At 39.9% G+C, this 19,741-nt stretch overlaps 1 long non-coding RNA gene across 6 annotated transcripts in view; it reads right to left on the minus strand.

Moving 5' to 3' along the window:
- Positions 1–19,741, minus strand: part of LOC123788593 (uncharacterized) — a 70,688-nt gene that overhangs the window by 41,604 nt on the left and 9,343 nt on the right. Inside the window, exon 1 of one of the 6 annotated variants that reach the window (XR_015726838.1) lies at positions 7,198–8,210. The exons of the other annotated variants lie outside the window; for them this stretch is intronic. This is a non-coding gene — a long non-coding RNA (uncharacterized LOC123788593). Of the gene's footprint in view, positions 1–7,197; positions 8,211–19,741 lie in introns of those variants that run through there. 6 annotated transcript variants of the gene reach the window in all.

The following is a 19,741-nucleotide window of genomic DNA, read 5'->3' on the forward strand; positions in this document are numbered from 1 at the left end:
GGCTAGATAACAAAACAAAAGTAAATGAAGTAAAACAGCATGTAGACACAAGAGTGGACACTGTCAGGGGCCTCCATCAGCCACTGAATTAGTCTGCAGCTCTGTCCTTCCTACCTCTACCTGTCTATGTCCGAGCACTTTGGGATGATAAAGTTTTGAAAAAGTTTGCAAAACATTTCTTTACCAATTCCATGAGAGCGGGGGCACGCTAAAAAACTCGTGAAATAGAACCAATAAGATGGGTTGATTTCCTTCAGAACATGAAAAAAACCCAGCAGGGACAAAGCAGAATCAGAATCTCTTAGTAATGTGAACCTGGGTAGAGTCAGAGAACAAGCCAGCGAGAAAGGGAAGTTGAGAGGCTGAATTACCATGCCATAGTGAAGAATCCGAGGCCAGGAGGGACCGAGTGTGTGCTGGAAAAGGAGCTGACACTCAAGGATGGCTCCTGAATTTCGGGCTTTGCTGGCTGAGTAGGGAGAGGTATCACTTACTGAGTTAGAAAAGATTGGCGCGGGACAAGACCTGGTGTGGTGAAGAGAGAGAATCAGAAGTTCGACTTTAAAGAGTTCTTAAAAAAAAAAAAGGCTTAATTGTGCATATATTAAATCTGAGATGACTATGAGACAACCAAAGAGGGATGTCACTTGTCTATTCACTTGTCTACATACATCTAGAGCTCAGGAAATATCTGCGGTGGAAATATAAATTTGAGAATAGGATATGAAGTAGGTATTTGAGGAAAATGAAGCAGAAGATGTAGGCATGACCAAACGGATATAATATATACCATGAAAAGAAATTTGGATTTTATCCTGAAGGCCACATGAGACAGCAGCTTTATATGGCAGCTAGGTAACTAGCTGCAGTGTAAGGAACATACTAGAGAACCAGAGACATTAAGGAAGGTAACAATTAGGGCCTTTACAGCAAACCAGGTAAGAGATGGGAATTCTCATATACAGTTTTATATCCTGACTTTTTTCACATATAACACGAGCATTTAACAATGTCAATAAAAGCTCTCTAGAAACATAGTTTTAAATGACAAAATATACTACTCACCTGTGAATGTACATAATTTACTTAACTACTACAACACAATGAGGCATTTTGGCTATTTTTAGTTTTTTTTTTTTTTTTGAGGAACCCTATTAGTTCATAATTTACCTATTCTTTTCCCCCTGCCTCAGTGATAAAAGCTCTAGCAAATTTCATAGATTTTCCAAATTTATTTGATTAGTACTAGTTACCCAGTTTTACTTTTTCATTTGATTTACAACTTTTTCCCACTCAGCTGAAGTTTGAACTAAACTTAGAAGCTTATAGTCAAAAAGACAGGCATGCTGGGATGAGTCACCAACTTTACTGTTTGATCCCCCCCCCTTTGTTGTCGCCATGCAGTCAGGCAGGGCTTTGTGACATGTGACTGTCACACCTGTGCTGAAGCACACTGACAAGCCCATGCATAGTCCTCCCATGAAAACACCTGGGGCAGCTGTGTGTTCAAGACGGGGCGGAAGAAGATGGTGGACCCTCTAACAACTTCAGTCCCTGCTGACCATGTGCAGCGCAGTCCTCTGCCATTTCACATAGGACGTGAGGCACAGGCAAAACATAAACTTTCCTGTATGAGCTTCTGAGATTTTAGGGCTACTTGTTACCCCAGTATAATGGAGCCTATCCCAATATAGTCCACGTCTTCGTCATTTCTGCCACTTTGCTCTCTTCTTCTTCTTCCCCACTTACTAGGTTGCACCTGGCTCCTCCGGGGTTGGAGAAGTGAAAACAGAGTTAGGGAAGGAAGGAAAGGTAACAAGTGTGTAATGGACACAGTCGGTGCTCCAACCGAGTCCCCTTTATGATCTTTATTTGCTACCCTCACGTCCTCCCCAGCTTTTGTGCCTTTCGCTTCTAACCATCCACACTGGAGACTCTTCAAAGGCCAACTCCTGGGCTCCTGGAGGCACAGTGTCTACAGACACAGAGTCAGAAGAGCCCGGGAATTTACATCTACCCACCCATCATAAGGCAGGTCATAGCTAGTGATTGTCTGGAGTATGAAAGTAGGAGGACGGAAGCCCAGGTTCCTTGTAACAAGTCAGGACAAACGCTGAGGCATCATTGATATTCCAAAGTTCTCCTATGGGATTAGGCTGAAGCCACCCTCCATGGGACTTAGAGGTCTCCCCCTTGCTTTGCTTTTCCCCTCCCCTATCCTGCTTCTTCTAGTCATTTTCCAGTTTTTCCCTGGAGCATTTTCTTAATATTGATTCCTTGCTCCCATAGTCTGCTTTTGAAGAAACCTACCAAAGACATCTGAAACTGGTCATGGTCCTAGGAAATAGACTCTCAGGAAGAGATTTTGGAATTTGATCACTTGCTGGCCAGGTGGCAATAAGCATGTTTTTACTGATGGAAATGCATGCTGTTAGCACCTGGGATGCCACAGCACTGCCATTACTAAAATACGTACCTTGAACAGCTCTTTCTGCCCATGGGTCCTGTCCCTGTGCTTTAATAAAACCACCTTTTTGCACCAAAGATGTCTCAAGAATTCTTTCTTGGCCATCGGCTTCAAACCCTAATGTCTTTTCCGACCTCATTACTAAGATTTAGTAAATTTTCTTAAATAAACATTTCATCACTAAAAAAAATAACAAAATATGTACCTTTGTTGACCTGGAACCAGATACAGCTGACAGGGGTTGCATGAGTTTATGTATACAGAGGAAACCATAATTTAAAGGGCTGTACAGTTTATTGTTGCTGGATGCTACTGATGCACGGAAGAGAGAAAATGTTAGGCTCAAGACAGATAGTTACTAATTTAAGGCAAGAAGTGGAAGTCTATTTAAAAAGCTGCCTCTTTAGACAGTCTTTAGACTGTTATTTACTCTATCTGGAAAGTAAATCACATTGAAGACCAGGCACAGGACTATATTCTAAGAACAGAACTTCAGCAGTGGCTAACTCTGCAGCCTCAGTTTATCTCCCACACTAAAGTCAGGCCCTTGATGGGGAGTGAGTGGAACCTGAGACTTGGGGTGAGGGTTTTGTTTTTTTGTTTTAATGTTCAAGTTTAATTACAAAGTATGATGGGCAGAAGATATACCCTTTCAGCCTTCTTATACAGAAGGCTGAAACAGAATGAAAGGGTGAAAATTAGGTTTAATATACTCAGGAAGCGAGAAATAAAGTCATAGATGTAACACTCCACTTTCAGGTGCCTTTGAAGTCCCCTTCAATGGAGATTTACCATGGTGGTTTCACAGCACAGTGTTAACATTTTATTACAAGCCCTGTGTACAATCAGTTCTGTGATGATAATATTTTAAAAAGAAAAATGGGGGCGTCTGGGTGGCTCAGTCTGGTTAAATGTCTGCCTTTGGCTCAGGTCATGATCCCAGGGTCCTGGGATCGAGTCCCACGTGGGGCTTCCTGCTCCTCAGGGAGTCTGCTTCTCCCTCTGCCCCTCCCCTCACTTGTTCTCTGAATCTCTCTCTCGCTGTCGCTCTCTCTCTTAAATAAATAAATAAATCTATAAAAAGAAAAATAGGTGATAGTATAGTTATACACAGGGGAAGCTTCCTCTCCACCTGACCATGGGAGGTAAAAAAAACCTAGAGTATAGAGAAAAGTTTAAATACATAACAAGAAATGAAGTTCAGACGTACTAGGCTAGAGGGACAGAAATTGATTGGCTAGAGCTTAACATCTCAGAGAATAAGGAATCTCTGTTTTCTACACAGAGGTTTGTATAATCATGCTGCAAGTTCAGTCTGGGGCGGGGGAAGTGACTGACAGGGTCATAAGATACACAGGAACCAAAGCAAGTGATTCATACCCAACTCAAGCAAGTCAAAGCTTTAGCTCGACAAGCCTCCTTGCACACTGGCTTACTACAACCAATCCCAGGTGAGCAACAGCAGACACCCCGAGTCCACAGCCACTGGGCTGTCCTATAGATGGGTCTTTGCAAGTGTTCGCACTGTTACACAGACTGGGAAGATGCACTTGAGAACATAAAACCTTTAGATCCCTCTGAACATGTGAGCACACAAAAGCGCCCAGAATCACTTCTCCTTGCTAGAGGACAACAGCAGCCCCCACCTTGCAGGAACTACTCAGAGGCCTCCACTGAGGCAGATGTCTTGCACAACACCTGCCTTCCTCAAGATCATCCCCCATCCCCTCCTGGACACTAGGCCAATAACTAGGGTTAAGTCTCAGCATGACCATTGTGGGGAAGTGCTGGCCCTGTGAAGGATGGAAAAGGATTATTGACCAAAGGAGCTACAGGAGCAGGCTACTATGTATCAGCAAGAACCAAGAGCACCTGCTTATAAATGTACCTTGAGGATGCTGACGCAGGGTTTGGGGTGTGCAATGGAATATTAGTCTGCTTAAAGGAGTGTTTGTTGATATGGGGATACTCTTCCAGGACTCAATATTTAACACACTGACAAGGGGCCTTGGAGCTGATTCTAATAGTGGGATAGTATTTCAATACTTGGAAAAAATGGATGCCCACATTAAATGAGATAGTATGCTGGAACTACCATGACAGAGTACTGACGAGGGCATTAAAAGTTCCAAAACTAAAGCACATCAAAGACCTATCATTAGAGTAAGGATTCTGGAGGCCAGGTAATATATGTAGTTCTGACCCAGGTCTTTCTTACAGTGGGTCCAAATCTTCGCAGATGCACCTAGTGATCATTTCCTTGGTATCCAAATGCATAATCAGGTTGCACATACTCAGTGTCTGGGAGAGCCCAGACATTACTTCCTTGACCTATGTAATAAGGACTATTGTAGTAGGAAAGGCCAAATGAAAGCTCCTGAACCACAACTCTCCACCCCAAGTCTGGCTGAGATAATAATTCACAAACAATACTGCCTCTTGGGCGGAATGATGTGCTAACCCTAAAAACATAAGGGATACAAGGGTAGTAGTCCCCTAATATATCCCATTTCAGTTTACCAGTCTCGTCTGTAAGAAAACCATAGATGACAGAGGAGTCCTGCAAACTTAACTGAGTGGTAGGCGCACTGCAACTGCTCTGCATGATGTATCTAGACTAGAATGAAGCGACAGAGCTTCTCTTACATAGCATGCAGCTATTGATCTAATGAATGTATTTCCTTCAATATCCATCAGGAAGAAAGATCAGAAGCAATCTGCATTTACCCAGGATGGTCAACAGTATACATTCATTGTCTTGCCTCAGGGCTCTCCCACTAACTCTCCTGATCTCTGTCAAAACATAGCCCAATGGATCCTGACTTTCTGGACCTTCCATGTAACATTACATTGGTCTATTATATAGATACATAATATTAACTGGACCTGATGAGCAAGAAGTGGCAACTACTCTAAATACCCTGGTAAGATCATGTGTTCCAGAGGTTGGGAGATAAGAATCCATGATCTGGGGCATGTTATGCCAGCACATGGCCATTAGAGTACGGGAATTATTATCGTACCTTGAGACTTCTAACACTAAGAAAGAAGCATCATGTTTGGTAGGCCTCTTTTGGCTTTAGAGACAGCACAGTCTGCATTTGAAAATATGGCTCCAAACTTTACTGGGTGACTTAATGGTCTTTCAGTTTTGAGTCCCACTAATGCCTCAACTTTAGCTGATCCCTGTGGCTTCACTGGAGGAGGTTCCCTACACTGAGCTGACGGAAAAGGATAAAACTAGGGTATATTGTGGTATGGCTCAGTAATGACTAAACCTGTAATTTCCACAGGTAACTACTGTAAACTTTAGACCAAATGCAAAACAAAACCAAAAAGACAACAACAACCACCTGAAGACACTAGAGAGTAAATAAAGGCAAGTATATACTGGAAGGGAGTTAAAACTTGAAAGAAGAGAACAGCATGAGATGAGTTTCCAATTTTTGCAGCTTTTAGCTTAAGGGTACAGTGCGGTTGGTGCTATGCAAGGCAGCTAAAACTGAAAGAAATTCTGTCTCTCCAGTCTTAAAAATGAGAGAACAAACTTGGGGACAACTATGTTGCTGCAAAGTGAGAAGGGATGAGATCCCAGAAAGGAGAGAGAGAGAGGAGAAGCCCCAGACTGTGTATGCAAACACTGCCTAAACTCTAGTTCATTCAAGAACTACACACACACGGGACCGACTGCAAGCAGCCCAGCTAAGAATAAAAGAACTGAGCTGCGATTTGGGCTGATGCCCAGAAGACGAAAGTTTACAGTATGAATACAGCCAAATTAACTGCCTCTATAAAAACAACAACGAAAACAAAACCGTTCTTCAGAAAAATACAACAGAATCCAGTCTCAACAGTATGACCTTCAGAACACCCAGGATACCGTATAAAATTACTTTACAAAGAAGCAGGAAAATGTAACCTGCTTTCCAGAGAGAAGACAGTTCATGGAACCAATTTTCAGAAGACCTAGATTTTGAAATTTATAGATAAGGATTGTAAAGAGTTTATTATAATCATACTCAGTGGAATCAAGGAAAATAGATTTTCAATGAATGAAAGGTTAGGAGGTCACAGTAGAAAAATAGAATCTATACATATTTAAAAAAAACAAACAGAAATTCTAGAATTGAACAAAACAATACCCAAAATAAAAAATTCAGTAGATGGGATTAACAGTGCAGTGGAGGTAACAGAGGAAAGAGTTATTAAAAGAAATTACCCAATCTACAGAAGACAGAAAAAAGATGGGGGAAAAATGAACAGAGACTGAGGGACCTACAGGATAATATCCAGGAGGAGAAGATAAAGACAGGACAGAACACTATTTGCAGAAATGACTGATTATGCCCCAAATCTGGTGAAAGATACAAATTTACAGATTCAAGGTCAGCAGATCTTAAGCAGGAAAAATATGAAGAAGCCATACTCAGGCACATCACAATCAAACTGCTGAAACCAAAAATAAAAAGAAAATCTTTTTTTAATAAAGACTTTATTTATTTATTTGACAGAGAGGGACAGCCAGCAAGAGAGGGAACACGAGCAGGGGGAGTGGAAGAGGAAGAAGCAGGCTCCCAGCAGATCAGGGAGCCCGATGCAGGGCTCGATCTGAGGACCCTGGGATCACGCCCTGGGCCGAAGGCAGACGCTTAAAGACTGAGCCACCCAGGCACCCCGAAAAATAAAAAGAAAATCTTGAAAGCACCAAAGAAAAATGAAAAATTACATACCGCAGAACAACAACTTGAATGACTCCTGACTTAGAATGGAGGCCAGAAGACAGATGGGGGGGCTGAATTGTGGATGCCCCAAAAATATATCTGCTCCAGTCCAAGCTGATGATGTACAAGGATCCTGAACTCACCTCCTCCCATAGACACACTGAATCTACAGCTACAGATGGAAAAATTTCCTCTGAAAAACAAACAAAAACAAATAAAACAAAAAACACCCAAACCAGCTGAATAATGTCTACGCATTGGGTGAAACAGAGAAAACTCACATAGAAGCGGATAGGAGAGACTCAGACACACTCTTCCTATGAAGCCCACCCTTAGTGTGGTGCCCATAACCAGAAGGGAACTCAAAACCCCAAGCTTCTCACTGAGGAGTGAATGGTTTGAACTCCACCTCTGCCACTCCAACTTTTAAGACCTGCACTGAGAGATGAGCCTCAAAACATCTATCTTTGAAAGCTAAGAGGCTTCAGTCCACAACTACAAGGCTATGAGAACTAAGGAACAATTTTAAAGGGCTGTGTGCACAGACTCACCCACCCCCAAAGACCAGCACAGAGGTAGTCAACTGAAAAGTGCCTAGGACTTTGTGAAAGAGGCTTGTTTGCTTATCTTAAAGCATTAGCCTAATGTGACACACATCTAGTCTACTAAAATACTGCCCCAAGATGGAGGCTAGCAGGCACCATCCTCGTGCTCTCTGACTTGCTCAAGTGTACTGGTATCTCCCAGAAAGGGGCTTGTACCCTCATTTGGCCACCTGATTGTTGCAGCTGCTGCCCAGGGGACATCCCTAGGTCACTTGGCCCTGGTGGCCAGTGGAACTTATACTTGTTGGTCCCACAGGTCTGTAACAAATAAAAATAGAGTTCCTAGGGGCACCTGGTTGGCTCAGTTGGTAGAATACAGGACTCCTGATCTCAGTCTTGTGAGTTCAAGCCCCATGTTGGGTGTAGAGCCTATTTAAAAAAACAAAAAGATAAAAGATAAAAAACAGAGTTCTTTTTTTTTTTTTCCTAAAGATTTTATTTATTTATTTGACAGAGAGACAGCCAGCGAGAGAGGGAACACAGGCAGGGGGAGTGGGAGAGGAAGAAGCAGGCTCCCAGCAGAGGAGTCTGATGTGGGGCTTGATCCCAGGACTCTGGGATCACGCCCTGAGCTGAAGGCAGATGCTTAATGACTGAGCCACCCAGGTGCCCCAAAAAACAAGAGTTCTTAACCAGCTACCACCCCAAGGCCATGGTAAAGAGGCAACAGAATAAGATGCCCAATCTTTCTGTGAAAGAGGCTTATTATCTTATATTCAGAGCTGTGGCCTGAGGGGCAGCCTTCTAATTAAATACACACCTAACAGCTGAATGTCATGCTCTCCAGAGACCTTAGAGGGCAGGTGTTATCATTGTGCTTTCCTTTTGCCACTCTCTAGAGGTCAGTATCTTCCAGAGAGAAGCTTGTACTCATATCTGGTGCCCTGATTTTTATGCCCAGTGCCTGGTATTTGAGGCTACTGTCTAATGTCCCTTGATCCCCTAGATCTTGTGGGCAACAGGGCTCATGTTCCTTGGGTTCCAGGAAGGTGACTGCAACAGAGACAGTTCTTGGCTGGCTACTATCCCGAGGGCACAGTGCAAAGAGCAGAGTGAAACACACCACCAATTTCTGCGAAAGGTGCTTTCCAGGGATGGAGGCTGGTGGATGTCATCTTTGCACTCTGCTTCTGCTTTGCTATAGATTGTCAGTATCTTCCAGAAAAGAGCTTGTACACTCATCTGGTGGCCTGAGTCTGGTAGCTGCTGCCCAGGGGACACCTCTAGATCATATGGTTCTGGTGGCTAGTAAGGCTTATTTATGCTTGCAGTCCCATAGGACTATATTATTTCCATACTCTAAAAGCTGTTGCCCATGGGTCTCACTTTCAATCAATCTGAATCTAGGTGCTGACTGAGATCTTCCCTTTTGGGACACTGAGAGGTCTTAGTAGACCCTCAACTACTGAGAGGCACTAAAAATAAAGTAAGCTGCTTGGACAGTCATAAAGGTTTGAGAACAACGAAGAGCTAGGGCAAGGTTAAACAATAAGCTTCATGTTCTACATGATGCCCCTCCTTGAAGCTTGGGAGATGTGGCTGTTTTATGTAATACATACAAACCAACACAGAGAATCAAGGAAAATAAAGACACAGAGATGAATATGTTCCAAAAACAAACAAACAAAAAGATAAAACTTCAAAAAAAAATGTAAATGAAACAGAGGTAAGTGCTTTACCTGATAAAGTGCTCAAAGTCATGGTCATAAAGATGTTCATCAATCTCAGGAGAAGAACAGATAAACAAAGTAAGAATTTCAACAAAGAGAAAGTATAAGAAGGTACCAAAAAAGAAGTCACAGAGCTGAAGAATACAATAACCCAAATGAAAAATACAATAGAGAAGTTCAACAACAGACTACATGAGGCAGAAGAAAGGATCAGTGAACTTAAAGATAGGGTCCTGGAACTCACCCAACCAAAGCAGCAAAAATGAAAAAAGAAAAAAGTAAAGAGAGCCTAAGGGACTTGTAGGACAGCATCAAGTGTCCAACATCCACATTTAGGTGTTTCAGGAGAGGAAAAGAGTCAGAAAACTTATTTAAAGAAATAATGACAGGAAACTTCCCTAACCTGGGGAATGAAACAAACATCAAGATCAAGGAAGCCCAAGACGTTTCAAAGAAGATGAACCCAAAAGGACCCATACCAAGACCCACTATGATTGTAGTATCAAAAGTTAAAGATAAGGAGAAATCTTAAAAACAGCAAGAGAAAGAGAACTTGTTACATATAAGGCTATGAGAAGACTATTCAATGGAAACTTTGTAGGCCAGAAGAGAGTGGCATGATATATTCAAAATGTGAAAGAAAAAAAAAACAACACCACCAAGAATACTCTACCTAGCAAAGTTATAATTTAGAATGAAAGGAGAGAGAAAGTTTTCAACATAAGCAAAGATTAAGGAGTTTACCACTAGACTGGTCTTACTAGAAATGTTAAAGGGACTTCTTTAAGCAGAAATGAAAGGGTACTAATTGGTAACAGGAAATCATATGAAAGTAGAACTCTAACTGGTAAAGGTAAATATATGGTAGAATTCAGGAAAACCTAATTTTGAAATGTGGTGTTTCATGCACTTATAAAGCTAGTATGAGGGATGCCTCGGTGACTCAGTCAGTTAAGCATTTGCCTTTGGGTCGGGTCATGATCCTAGGGTCCTGATACCAAGTCCCACATCAGGCTCCTTGCTCAACGGGGAGCTTGCTTCTCCCTCTGCCTGCTGCTCCCCCTGCTTGTGTACTCTCTCTCTCTGATAAATCAATCAATCAATAAATAAATAAATAAATAAAATCTTAAAAAAAAAAAGCTAGTATGAAAGTTAAAAGACAACACTAGTAAAAATAACTATATAATAACCTAAGAAATACACAAGATAAAAAGATGTAAATTGTGACATAAAAAATCTAAAACATGATGTGTGAGGGGGATAAAAATGCAGAGATTTAGAATGTGCTCAAACTTAAGTTATCAAATTAAAACAGACTGTTACAAATATAAGCTGTTTTATGTAAGCCTCATGATAACCACAAGCAAAACTGAACAGTAGGTACATAAAAGGTAAAGGAATCTACGCATACCACTATGGGAATATCACATCATAAAGGAAAAGAGCAAGAGAAGAAAGGAACAAGAATACAAAATAATCAGAAAATAATTAACAAAATTAAAATAAGTACATACCCATCAGTAATTACTTTAAATGTAAAAAGACTAACTTCTCCAATCAAAAGACATAGTGGCTGAATGTATAAAAAAACAATACCTATCAATGTGCTGCCTATAAGAGATTCACTTCAGACGTAAGGACACAGACTAAAAGTGAAAGGATGGAAAAAGATACTCCATGCAAATGGAAACCAAAAGAAAGTTGGGGTATCTATAACAATACCTGACAAAAAAGACTTTACAAGGACTGTAACAAGAGACAAATACATTGCAACAAGAAGATATAACATTTGCAAATATTTATGCACCCAGCATAGAAGCACCAAAATATATAAATGAAATATTAACTAGGCCTGAAGGGAGAAATAGATAGCAATACAATAATGGTATGGGACTTTAACACCCCACTTTCCTCAATGGTAGGTCATCCGCAAAGAAAATCAATAAATAAGGAAACATTATTGCCTTTAAATAAATCAGACTAGATGGAATTAACAGACATATATAGAACGTTTGATCCAAAAGCAACAGAATACATGTTCTTCTGATGCACACATGGAACATTCTCCAGGATAGATCGTAGGTTAGTCCAGGGGCACCTGGGTGGCTCAGTTGGTAAGCGTCTGCCTTTGGCCCAGGTCATGATCCCAGAGTCCTGGGATTGAGCCCCACATAGGGCTACCTGCTCAGCAGGGAACCTGCGTCTCCCTCTCCCACTCCCCATGTTTGTGTTCCCTCTCTTGCTGTCTCTCTCTGTCAAATAAATAAATAAAATCTTAAAAAAATCATAGGTTAGTCCACAAAAAGGTCTTAATAAATTTAAGAAGACTGAAATCATATCAAGCATCTTTTACAACCATAATGGTACAGAACTAGAAATTAATTATGAGAAGAAAACTGGAAAATTCACAACTATGTGGAGGTTAAACAACATGCTACTCAAAAATCAATGGATCAAAGAAGAAATCAAAAGGAAAAAAAAATAGGGGCATCTGGGTGGCTCAGTCGGTTAAGTGCCTAACTCTTGGTTTTGGCTTAGGTCCTGATCTCATGGGTTGTGAGACAGAGCCCCACATTGGGCTCCATACTCAGCAGAGTCTGCTTAGATATTCTCTCCCTTTGTCCCTTCCCCCGCTCATGCGTGCTCTCTTTCTCCCTTAAACAAATCTTTAAAAAAAAATACCTCCAGACAAATGAAAACTGAAATACAACATCCCAAAATTTACAGGATGCAGCAAAAGCAGTTCTAAGAAGGAAGTTCATATTGATAAGTGCCTACATCAAGAAACAAGAAAGATCTAAAATAAATGATCTACGTTTACACCTCAAGGAACTAGAAAAAGAAGAACAAATGATGCCCAAAGTTAGTACAAGGAAGAAAATAACAACAAACAGAATGGAAATAAATGAAATAGAAACTAAAAAGACAACAGAAAAAAATCAATGAAACAAAGAGCTGGTTCTTTGAAAAGATAAACAAAATAAACTATTAGCTATACTCACCAAGAAAGAGGAGACTCAAATAAATGAAATCAGAAATGAAAGAGGAGATGTGACTGATAACACAGAAATACAAAGATTCATAAGAGACTACCATGAACAATTATATGCCAACAAATTGGACATCCTAAAAGAAATGGAGGAATTCCTAGAAACACACAACTTTACAAGACTGAGTCATGAAAAAATAAAAGATCTGAATAGACTGATTATGAGTAAGGTGGTGAAATTAATAATCAAAAACATCCCAATAAACAAAAGTGTAGGACCAGATGGTTTCACTGGTGAATTCTAACAAACATTCTAAGAAGAATCAATACCAAAACTTCTCAAACTCTTCCAAAAAAGAGAAGAAAAGGGAATACTTCTAAACTCATTTTATAAGGCCAGCATTACCTGATACCAAAACCAGACAAAGATGCCACAAGAAAAGAAAATTTTAGGCCAATATGACTAATGAATATAGATGCAAAAATCCTCTACAAAATATTAGCAAACTGAATTCAAAAATACATGAAAAAAAATCAAATACCATGATCAAGTGGGATTTATTCCAGGGATGTGAGGGTGGTTCAACACAGGGAAATTAATCAACTTGATACTACATTAATAAAATGAAGGATAAAAATCATATGATCATTTCTATTGCAAAAAAAGCATAAGACAAAATTCAACATTTATGATAAAAATGCCAAACGAGGTGGATATAGAGGGAATGTATCTCAACATGATCAAGCTTATTTGTGACAAGGCCACAGCTAACATCATACTCATTGCTGAAAAGCTGAAAGCTTTTCCTTTAAGATCAGGAACAAGACAAGGATGCACACTTTTGCCAGTTTCATTCAACATAGTATTGGAACTCCTAGCTAGAGCAATTAGGCAAAATAAATAAATAAATAAATAAATAAATAAAAGGCATGGAGATTGGCAAGGAAGAATAAAACAGTCACTATTTGCAGATGACACGATATCATATATAGAAAACCCTAAAGACTCTACCAAAAAAACTGTGAGAAGTAATAAATTTAGTAGGGACACCTGGCTGGCTCAGTCAGTTAAACGTCTGCCTTTGGCTCGGGTCATGATCCCGGGGTCCCGGGATCGAGTCCCGCAGTGGGCTCCTTGCTCAGTGGGGAGCTTGCTTCTCCCTCTGCCTGATGCTCCCCCTGCTTGTGCTCACTCTCTCTCTGCCTCTGACAAATAAATAAATAAAATCTTAAAAAAAAAGTAGTAAAGTTGGAGAATACAATATCAATATACAAAAATTTGTTTGCATTTCTATACACTAATAATGAACTATCAGAGAAATTAAGAACACAACTGCCTTTACAATTTCATAAAAAAGAATAAAATACCTAGGAATAAATTAGACCAAGGAGGTGAAAGGCCTGTACATTGAAAACATAACACACTAATGAAAGAAACTGAAGAAGACACAAATAAATGGGAAGATATTCTGTGCTCATGGATTGGAAAAATTTATATTGTTAAAATGTCCATCCTAGCCAAAGTAATCTACAGAGTCAATGCAATCTCTATTAACATTCAAATGGCATTTTTCATAGAAATAAAACAGTCCCAAGATTTGTATGGAACCACAAAAGACCCCAAATAACAAAGGCAATCTTGAGAAAGAAGAATAAAGGTAGAAGCATCATGCTTTCTGATTTTAAACCATGTATACAGAAATCAAAACAGTATGATACTGACATAAAAACAGATTTGCAGATCAGTGGAACAGAAGAGAGAGGCAAGAAATAAACTCACACATATACGGTCAATGAATTTACGACAAAGGAGACAAGAATATGCAAAGGAAAAAGAACAGTGTCTTCAATAAACTGTATTGGGAAAACTGCACAGCCACATGCAAAAGAATGACACTCAACCACCATCTTAAACCATACGCAAAAAATAACTCAAAATGAATTAAACACTTGAATATAAGACCCGAAACCATAAAACTCCTAGAAGAACACATAGGCAGTAAGCTCCTTAATAATAGTCTTGGTGGTGATTTTTTTGGATGTGACTCCAAAAGTAAAAGCAATAGGGGTGCCTTGGCTCAGTCATTAAGCATCTGCCTTCAGCTCAGGTCATGACCTCAGGGTCCTCCGATTGAGCCCGCATCGGGCTCCCCAGTCAGCAGGAAGCCTGCTTCTCCCTCTCCCACTTCCCCTGCCTGTGTTCCCTCTCTTGCTGTCTCTGTGTCAAATAAATAAATAAAATATTTAAAAAGCAAAGAAACAAAAAAAGAGTAATAAAAGCAAAAATTAACAAGGGGGACTACATCAAACTAAAAGGTTTCTGCACACTAAAAGAAACCATTAATAAAATGGAAAGGTGACCTACTAAATGGGGAAAAATATTTGCAAATTATATATCTTATAAGGAGTTAATACCCAAAAATACATAAAGATCTAATACAACTCAGTAGCAAACAAAAAAAAATTCCATTAAAAACAGACAGAGGATTTGAATAGAAATCTTCCCAAAGACAACATACATAAGGCCAATAGGTACATGAAAAGGTGGTCAACATCCGTAATCATCAGGAAAATGCAAATCAAAACCACAAAGATCACTTCCCACCTGTTAGAGTGGCTATTATCAAAAGTAAAAAAATAACAAATATTGGTGAGGATATGAAGAAAAACCCTTATGCATAGTTGGTAGAAATTTAAATTACAACCATATGGAAAACAGTATAAAAATCCTCAAAAAATTTAGAATAGAATTACTATATGATCCAGCAATTCCACTTCTAAAGGAAATGAAAACACTAACTTAAAAGGATATATTCACCCATGTTCACTGCAGCATTATTTACATTACCCAAGACATGGAAGCAACCTAAGTGTCCATCAATAGTGTATAAATACAACAGACTATTATTCAGTCATAAAAACGAGGGAAATCCTGCCATTTGGAACAACATGGACGGACCTTGAGGGTATTATGCTAAGTGAAGTAAGTTACATAGAGAAAGACAAATACCGTATCATTGCCCTTGTATGTGAAATCTAAAAACATGGAAACATACAAACAAAAAATCAAACTCATAGATACAGAGAATAGACTGCTGGTTGCCAGAGGGAGGGGATGAAGGTAGGCAAAATGTGTGTAGGTGGTTAAAAAGTTTAAACCCGCAGTTATAAAAGAAATTGGTCAGGGGTGCCTGGGTGGCTCAGCTGGTTAAGGGTCCAAGTCTTGATTTCGGCTCGGGTCATGGTCTCAGGGTCGTGAGATAGAGCCTTGCATCCTCAGGGTCTGTGCTCAGCAGGGACTCTACCTGAGATTCTCTCTCTTGCCCTCTGCCCCTCCCCCCAATAAATAAATCTTTTAAAAAAAGGAAATAAGTCATGGGATATAAAGTACAGAATGGTGACTATTTTTAGTAATATTGTATAGCTGAAAGTTGCTAAGAGAGATCTTAAAAGTTCTCATCAGGAGAAAAAAATTTTGTTAACTATGTAGGTTGATGGATGTTAACTAGACTTGCTGTGATGATCATTTTGCAATATATACAAATACCAAATCATTATATTGTATACCTAAATTAATATGTTAATGTGTCTATTATAAAAAAAAAGGATATGTCTAATACTTACCCCTGGAACCCATGAATGTGAATTTATTTGGAAAAGGGGTGTTTGCAGAGCAATTAAGTTAAAGATATTGGGATGAGATCATTCTAATTAGTCAGGTAGGCCCTCAATCCAATGACAAGTGTCCTTTGACTAGAGGAAAAACACACAGGCATGGGGGAGAAGGCACAGAGAAAGAACAGAAGGCCACATAAAGAGGGAGGCAGAGACTAGAGTTATTAGCTTATAAGCCAAGGAATGCCTGGAGCCACCAGAAGCTGGAAAAGCCAAGGAAGGATGCTTGCCTAAAACCTCTACGGGGAGTAGGGCCTGCCTACATCTGGATTTTGGATTTCTGCCCCCCGGAACTGTGAGAGGATGAGAGAGGAAGATTTTCTGTTGTCCTAAGCCACCAAGTTTGTGGTAATTTGTTACAGGGGCCCCAGAAAACTAACATGATAGAAAACCAGCAACATTAAGTGTGGAAAGAAAAATTTCTCAACCCAGAATTTCAGGTCCAACTAAAATATCCTTGGAGAACAACGGAGAAATGAAGACAGTTTTAGAAAAAAGAAAAAGCAAAAAAAAAAAAAAAAAAATCGTTGCCAGCAGAGATGCACTGTAAGAAATGCTAAAGGAAGTTCTTCAGACAGAAAAGAAATGATACCAGATAAGAAACTGGAGATTCAGGAAAGAAGAAAGAGCATCATAAGTGATAAGTAAATGGGCAAATATAAAACTCTTTTTCCCTCTGACTTTGAAAAGAAATACATAATAACATCAAAGCTTAATGTATAATTTTGCCTTGTAAGGTTTATAACATATGCATATATAATACATACGACATTTCTGGTATAAAAGATGGGAAGGGATAAATGGATCCATATAGTTGCAAGTTTGCTATATTTTAGGTGATATTAATTCTAAGTAGACTGTAAAGAGTTAAGGATGTATATTGCAAACCTTAGAGCAACTGCTAAGAAAAGAGTCATAGCTGAAAAGCTATAACTTGATGCTAGCTGGGTTGAGTGGTAAAGGACGATAAAGAGTGTTCTGAGGAAGAGAAACAAAAGGATTGGTAATAAAATTGCTTGTGGCAAAGGAGATTAGAACAGGCATAATCGTGAGTTGAATAGTGGTCCCCTCCCCAATATTTCTACCCAGAATGTCAGCAGGTGACCTTATTTGGAATGAGGCTTTTTGTAGATGTAATTAAATCAAAGATCTCAAGGTAAGATCACGGGTTACGGTGGGCCAATGATGGGTTCCTTCTAAGATACAGACACGGAGGAGAAACACAGAAAAGAGAAAAAGGCCACGTGAAGACCAAGACAGAAATTGGGGTTATGAGGCCACAAGACAAGGAACACCAGGAAGCACCAGAAGCTGGAAGAGGTAAGAAAGGCAAAAGAATGAAGGTAAAGTCTTACCGTATACTATATAAAAAAATGAACTCAAAATGGATCAAAGACTTAATTGTAAGAGCTAAAACTATAAAACTCTTCGAAGAAAACAGGAGAAAGCTTCATGACATTGGATTTGGCAGTAATTCTTAGATACGGCACGAAAAGCACAGTCAACAACAAAAAATGCATCAAAATTTATCTTTTATGCATCAAAGGAAACTATCAACGGAGTGAAACGGTAACCACAGAATGGAAGAAAATATTTGCAAATTATATGTCTTTTAAGAAATTAATATCCAGAATATATAAAGAATGCCTATAACACAATCACAAAAAGCTGAAAAAACAACTGGATTAAAAAATTGGTAAAGGACTTGAATTGACATTCCTGCAAAGAAGGTGTACAATTCCAGTAAGTACATGAGGAGATGCTCAACATCACTAATTATAAGAGAAATGCACATCAAAACCACAATGACATACCACTTCACACCTAGTAGGATAACTCTTACAAAACAAACCACAATAATGAAACAACAACAACAAAAAAAAAACAAGAAAATTATAGGTGTTGGCAAGGATGCGAAGAAATTAGAACCTTGTGCAGTTGCTGGTGGGAATGTAAAATGATACAGCCACTGTGCGAAACAGCACAGCAGTTCCTCAAAAAAATAAAAATAAAATTACTATAGGATTGAGGGGCGCCTGGGTGGCACAGCGGTTAAGCGTCTGCCTTCGGCTCAGGGCGTGATCCCGGCATTCTGGGATCGAGCCCCACATCAGGCTCCTCCGCTATGAGCCTGCTTCCTCTCCCACTCCCCCTGCTTGTGTTCCCTCTCTCGCTGGCTGTCTCTATCTCTGTCAAATAAATAAATAAAATCTTAAAAAAAATAAAAATAAAAAATAAAATTACTATAGGATTGAGAAATTCCACTTCTGGGTATATACCCAAAAGAACTGAAAGCAGGGATTTGAAGAGTTATTTGTACAGTCATGTTCATAGCCACATTATTCATGAGAGCCAGAAGGTAGAAGCAACCCAAGTGTCAAGAAGCATGGATAAACCAAATGTGGCCTATACACACACTAGAGTATTATTCAGCCTTAAAAAGGATTTCTGACACATGTTACAACATGGATGAACTTGAAGACAGTATGCTAAGTAAAACTGCCCAGTCGCAAAAGAACAAATACTATGTGACTGCACTTCATGAGATACCCTGAATAGCCAAATTCATGGAGCTACAAAGTAGAATGGAGGATGACAGGGGCTGGGGGAGGGGGAACGGGGAGTTAGTGTTTAATGGGTATGGAGTTTTAGCTTGGGAAAATGTAGGAAGTTCTGGAGATGGATGGTGGTGACGGTTGCACAACAACATGAATGTACTTAATGCCACTGACCTGGACGCTTAAAAATGCGTCAAATGATGAATTTATGTTAGGCATATTTTACCATAATTAAAACATGAAAGAAAAAGAAAAAAAGAGGAAAGGAAGGAATCTCTCTTAGAGCCTTTCAGAGAGTAGGGTCCTGCTCACAGCTTGATTTCAGCCTTCTGGTCTCTGGAACTGTGAGGGCATAAATTTCTGTTTAAAGCCATCAAGTTTGTGGCGATTTGTTGTGAAAACCATAGGAAGCTAATATAGATACACTGGGACTGCGGAAGGGAAGTACGACAGAAATGGAAACAGAAGACTCCGGTAGAAGAGACCATGCAATACATCATTATGATGAAAAGCTGGAGCAGCACTTTGTACAAGTCCCCTCTGAGTGAGGGTGGGAACTAGGGACCATGCATGCTCCCTTTGTGGCTCTCGCTCAGTGAGCCCTTGTACTCCCAGGCCAGCTGTAGGCGTGAATGGCCAATGGCAGCAATCCCAGCTTGATAAAAGTATCGGTATCCATGGCCTCAGACCCCTCAAGAGTGAAGGTCTAGGACCCTCAAAGGCAAGCCATTTAGAACAGCAGAAGTGTTACAGTCAAGGGTGAGGGGGATCTAGAACATGTAGAGAGGAAGATGACAAATTATTTACAGCCTCGGGACCAACTGCAGCACTGGGGCTGCAGCTCACCTCTCAAACCTTCCTCTTTTAAGTCTTCCCCCAGAAATTGTGACTAATCCCAAACTTACAGAGGCTGTGATGGGATGACCTTAATGTAAAATAAAAGTGGATCGAGCAGGGCTTGGGATGATCTATACAGACAGTGCTCCACCCAGATCCCGGTAACCTCCTCCCACGGAGTCTGTGTACTTTCTTTTCTAATGGCCCATACTAACTACA

Source organism: Ursus americanus, chromosome 15 (assembly GCF_024610735.1).
Source record: "Ursus americanus isolate L20-20 chromosome 15, mUrsAme1.1.p, whole genome shotgun sequence".
In the NCBI taxonomy this organism is placed as follows: Eukaryota; Metazoa; Chordata; class Mammalia; order Carnivora; family Ursidae; genus Ursus; species Ursus americanus.